General features: G+C 33.0%; 1 long non-coding RNA gene across 1 annotated transcript; it reads right to left on the bottom strand.

The window, feature by feature from the left end:
* Positions 1 to 329: 329 nt before the first annotated feature.
* On the bottom strand, positions 330 to 1,998 carry LOC139895724 (uncharacterized). Its single transcript, XR_011775991.1, has 2 exons — positions 1,751 to 1,998; positions 330 to 733 (listed from the first exon to the last, which is right to left on the bottom strand). It is a non-coding gene; the product is annotated as an uncharacterized lncRNA (long non-coding RNA).
* Between the last annotated feature and the right edge of the window lie 4,337 nt (positions 1,999 to 6,335).

Below are 6,335 nucleotides of genomic sequence, written 5' to 3'. Positions count from 1 at the left end.
TATTCGAGCGTTTTATAGGTCTAAATGATAACATTTATCATAAAGTGTTTTTTTAAATGTTCATATTTATCATAAAGAGTTACGAATGGAACTGATATTAATGAGAATTCAAAACGACCAATTGTTACGTCTTTTTAGTATATAGATATAGAGAGGTGATACTAACACTAGTTTTTTATCCATACACACTATTTATCCTAAAATTTACAAATATATCGCTAAGCTTATCTAGAGAGTTGAACTTCCATCAGTATAAGTAAAGATATAATAGTAACTTAGGTAAGGTATGTATGAATCAAAAACTGGTGTGGTGTGTAGATAGATATAGATTAGATATGTATTAAAATAAGTATTGAAGCAAACTTAAACTATCAGGACTTGAAAGATTTGATTACATACCAATTGGGACAAAAAACAACCCAATTCAAACACACAAATACATTAATGTCAGCTAAAACAGAACCATGAACATTGGTTAGATATTGATTTATTAGAAACGACGATGATGTGGTGGAGGAGGGGGATGATGTGGATGTCCACGATTCATGCCAAAACAGCTGAGAAGCGGGTAACAAAGACACGAAACGCAGCTTCCCATCATACCAAATATCGATGACACCATCATGCAAGGGCAACAACAAAGTGTCATCAACGGATTATCGTGTTGATGATACGGCGGAGGGGGACGTCCGTGGTTCATTTTCAACTTCTTTTCTTCTTTTGAATTTTGAAACTACAGAAAAATAAAGGTTTAGTAAACAAAATTATGCACATATCAATTTCCATAAAGATACTGAAAATTGGAATATTTCGTTACAAATAATGCCCAACTTTTGCCACAATACAATCCGTAGTACTAAATCCGAATAAAACAGAAAAGAAAATTGGTTGACATAAAAAAAATAAAAAAAAAAAAAAAAAAAAACACTATCTAATCTTAATATAATTATAATATCAAAGGAATATATTATACTCTTTAACTTTACCTTAAAATAATTTATTACAGTATGTTATATAAAAAGTTGTACAAAATGAAACTACATATAAAACTTAATTTATTGATATAAATTTCAACAATTATTATATAAAAAACTTTTTAGTAAAGTTAAAATTATTTTTTAAAAAAAAATTCTATTTCTATCAAATTGAAAAGGATAGAGTATATCTAGCAGACTATGTATCTTCTTCATATTAATTTAATATTATTGTTGCTTTTCAAAAAAAATTAAAATTTGAAAAGGATAGAGCAGTAATTAGTTTTCAATTATACATGAATGTTAATCAATTAGGATTAGATTATTCATGAAAAATAAACACTATTAAATCACTCACATACTCACATGTTTCAGTTCGAATAATATTTCATTTCGGCAATTTAGCGAGAGTAGATTCAAAGTTTCAAGGTCACTTTTGTCTTTCAACAACTATAAAGATCGCAAAAACCTTAAAATCAGTCACATGTTTTAATTTTAATTTCAATTTCAATTTCAATGACTATGATATACTCCGTATGATAGTATCCATTCATCATGACTCCAAAATTAATTAGATCTCAATAAGGCAAACTTAATCCCAACTAAAAATAGTTTATCAGAATATAATTAACTATAGTAAAACTTAAAATAAACTAGATCGATCATGGAAAACTATTTGCACGAACCTACATAATCTTCTTTATAAATAAAATAAAAATCAAAATATATATGTAAAACAAACATATAATCTTTAATAAAAGTTGTGATGAACTTACCAGATTTTGGTCGATGTGCAGCTCTACGGGAGTCAACACCGTGGAGATGAAAAGATCTTTTATAATTTGTAAAAACTTTTAAACTTATTGGATGATGATCACCATGACCGTCTGTAACCAGATTTAGATCTTATACGTGGCATTATATTAGCCGTTGAGATGCTGTCTCATTACTCACACGTGTTCTTTTTTTAGAAACCTCTCGTTCCAAACTTTCATACCTAACCCTTTTTCTTACTATACTTTATTTTCTGACTTTAGAATTTTGTTTTTTAAGTTTCGTGAGGCGACATGTTTTTGCGTATTCTAATCCATACATACGACTTTGGATAACATAAATAAAAAATCATTTTTTTTTATCAATATAACAATGTTTTGTTTTTTTTTTTTTTTTAACAGAAAGGATTATATATTTTTATTGATACGAAAATGAGTATTTACAAGTAAGAGGGCATCGCCCATGAAACAAGGATACAAAACAAATACGACCGTAGACAAAACACGATAAAAAAGGACAATATCCGCTAAAGTCGACCGAGATATTCATGAACTTGCAAACTAATAAGGATCACCGAAAAGAGAAACAAACATAAGGCCGACTTGTGAGCACAAGCAGGGCCAAGTCTGGACCGCGGTGCTGAGAATTCAGTGACAAAGAAGCCCGTTCAAGGCCCATTTCGCCAATATGGTAGCCCCTTTTTAGGATCAGACACAACAAAATGGTTCGCAAGTTCAGAAGGTACAAGCTAATTAGCCGATTCCAGTTCTGTTGGGTAAGTCCACATCGAAAACAAGTGGGTTATTAATCCAAGGATCCCACTCCATTATGATTTTTTATTCCTATTTGAGAACCATTCGAAGGTTTTGAGTTGAATTTCTTTGAAGATCATGTCACACGTAAACTTGGATTTGGAGAAAGTGGTAGTATTACGATTTTTCCATATCATAAAGCCCGTTACCCACTCGGTTGCTTGCCAAAGTTGCTTGCCATTATGAGACACGAAAGGGTGCCCGTTACCTAAGAACATCTCATCAAAAGATAGGATGGCAGGAATACGAATTCCCCACCAATGAAGAACTTTATGCCAAATGTCACTCGCCACTTTGCAATTTGTGATGCAATGTTCGAAGGTTTCCAAATCGTCATCACAAACAGGGCAACGGACCGTACCCAAATCCATACCTCGTTTGTCTAACTCCACCCGAGTCGGAAGTCTTTTTTGCCTAGCACGCCAAGTAAAAATTTCAATCTTCAGTGGTGCGAGGCTGTTATGAAGGGTGTTCATGTTAGAATCCTGTAACACCGTACTTTTTTTTTTTTAATTAACACAGCGGAAGTTATACTTACAAAATGTATGAAGTTACACTTCATACATAAATTCATTTTTATCAAACAACCGGTGTTACGTTAATATTCGATTTTATATAGACAACATCAGAGTTCTAGACTTGTCGAACACAACTCAACGCGCCCATCTTCTCCCATGTCCACAAAAGCAAAAGACCTATAACCTGCAAGGGGGAAGGTGGAGGGGTTAGCACGAAGCTAAGTGAATGGACTAATCTAACAGCTAAAACACATAGGTACAATCACTAGAACATGCATCAACAAATTAATCAGACAGTTAATCACATAACTACTAGAACATGCAGAAACATAGCAATCTACCATTAACATACAACATAAAAGCAATACAAATACAATATCCAACAATCAATTAAATCCAAAGACCACTAAGGCATAAACACATCTTCAGCAATGGTCAATCCAAAGCAACCGTGATAACTACAAGCAATGGTCAATCAGAAGCAACCATCTGGGTAATCCGAAGCAACCCATTGAGAGACTCGGCGGTCTGGCCGGGCCAACGACCCCAGTTGATCACTCTAGAGTCTACCGAAAACTCATAACTCTGTATCACTAGTATAAGTCTTCCACACGCGACGGAGGTGTGATTCCGACTTATATTAATCATACAACATCAATGAGCCCAACCTGATCAGAAGCAAGGTTGATCTCTCCCGACCTGATCAGAAGCAAGGTCGGTCCAATAAACGCTCGAGGTCATAGTCCACATCACACAGCAACAAAGGTTCTAAGCATAGCAACTAGGTCAACGGTCTAGGTCATGTCACTATATGCCTTAACGGCTAGATTAACCCACTCACCGAATACCAGCACGAGAAGAACTCAGAGGTCTTATATTTCTGAGTCTTCACTTCTCCTGATCACCTGGAAAAAATACAAATAAAGTCAGTAATTATATCCTGATAATATTCTATCAACAAGACAGACACAAAAACGAGATAGAAACAAAACAATCATACATGCTCAGTCAACCGTACGAGTAACACCATCACACGCACGTTTGATGTGACAACCCGGAAATTTTCGACCAAATTTAAACTTAATCTTTATATATTTCCGACACGATAAGCAAAGTCTGTAATAGTAAGTCTCGAAAATTTTATAACAATGTTCATATATTCAGTTAACCTTTGACCACTCTCGACGATTCACGAACAATTAATTGTAAATAGATATTTGTGTATGTACATATAAATAATAATTCGAAATATAATTTGTAGTATTATGTGTTGTTGTTATTAAAAATTAATAAAATAAAAATAGGATATTATAATAATTATTATTTAAAATATATCTCTATATATAAATAATGTATATTAAAAATAAATATTAAATGATTGTAACACTCGTTGGATGTTTCGATTGATATTAAGCAAGTTAAATTCAAACTTATGTGAATTTAAAATAAACGGTGATCCGAAAAAGAGTTCTATAAATTTTAGGCTTACTAAAAAATGTATTTAGGATCTAGTTATTAAATTTTAGAACTTTTTATATTTTACCCTGAAATGAGAGGGACAGTTGATGAAATTTTTTTTTAATTAATGATCAAATTTTATACCATAATGATCAAAATAAATAAATATAGTTAATTTAAAAATTTGGAATTTTTCTAAGACTTTTTTATCCGCCACTGATTTAACAACGGCGTACGAAGTCCAGTTCGTGTCTCAACGTCGGTAGAATTGGACAAAAGAGTGGCTGATATTTTATTTCATACACGTTTATATAATTTATAATTTATTTAATATATATTATAATTTATGAATTACTGTTTTCGTTCTTTCCTTTCATCATTCAGTGAACCCATTTACATTCTCTTATATATTATACATATGCACAAATATATACATATACCTACAAGTGATAAAAACTCACAACCATAAACCACTTCCATCGCTACAGACCATTTCACCTCAAACAATACTCGCCACCACTTCCACCGTGAACCACCCGGCCCTAACCACCACATATTTTTTTTCGTTATGTTTTCTGTCGAACCAACCGTCACCACCTCCATCTATCTCTCATCTTCATATGTGAACCCACATCTACAAATGATCATTCTGGTTCCTTGTTTGTTTGATAATATTCGACAAGCCTCACAGAACCATCGATGAAGATCACCACCATGACCACCATCGAACACCACTCACTACCTCACTCACTCTTCTCTCTCTCCTCTTATCTTATTTGTCGATCGAGCACCATCGTGAACCATTTCACCACCACCACTACGGTTCATAACCACCATAACACCACCGTACCATCACTCTACCGCCATCACCTTCACTGCCGCACCACCTGCAGCCGGACCGCCTCCATGATCACCTCCACCGTCACCTTTCTTTTTCCTCTCTCTCCTTCTCTCTCTTAATGTTAATTGTGAACAAATCACCCTCACAAACAGCATGTTATTACTGCTATATTTCTGTTACTGCTACAATAACAAGAATGATAAATAATGACGAAAATGATGATGAAATGAAGATCAAAGTTGATGTACGATACAGTGATATTGATGATGGATTGATGATAATGATAATCACGAATAGAGGTTAAATGAGAATGATTAAATGATAATGATTATGATTAGGATAAAAGATGATGATGATGGAGGTTTATGAAGATTAAGAATGAAGATGATGAAGATGTTAAATGGGTTAGAAGAAGGAAGTAGCATGGATAACTTAAATAAATTAATATATGATTTAAAACAGAAAGTAGCTAGTGGTTCAACGGTACAAGGATGTTTGTGTCTAACGAGAGGTTGTAAGTTCGAAACCAGTAGCCTGCAAGTTATTTTTTTATTTAAAAGTTTCCTTAAGAAGTATGTTTCAGTTGGGCTGAAGTTGGGCTAAGGTGTCTGTTGGGCTATTAATGGACTAAACTTTAGTTAAAAAAATAAAAAATAAAAACGGGTTATATACCATTTAATTCGGGTTTTACAGCAGAAAAGCATGATAGTTAAGTGGTTGATGGTGTGTTTGTTGAGCGGGAGGTCACGGGTTCGAGTCTCGTCCCAGACAGTTTATTCTCTTTTATTGTTTCTAAGGTATAATTTGATTATTATTATTATTATTATTATTAACATAAGTATAATATTAGTATTAGTATCATTTTTGATAATTATTAGTATTAATGTTGACGTAAGTATTATTATTAATAATATCACTTTCATTAAAATGATTATCATTAAGGAGTATTGTTATTATT

This window comes from Rutidosis leptorrhynchoides, chromosome 3 (assembly GCF_046630445.1).
Source record: "Rutidosis leptorrhynchoides isolate AG116_Rl617_1_P2 chromosome 3, CSIRO_AGI_Rlap_v1, whole genome shotgun sequence".
NCBI lineage: Eukaryota > Viridiplantae > Streptophyta > Magnoliopsida > Asterales > Asteraceae > Rutidosis > Rutidosis leptorrhynchoides.
Note: the sequence above shows the minus strand (reverse complement) of the source record. Positions and strands in the feature narration are given on the sequence as shown.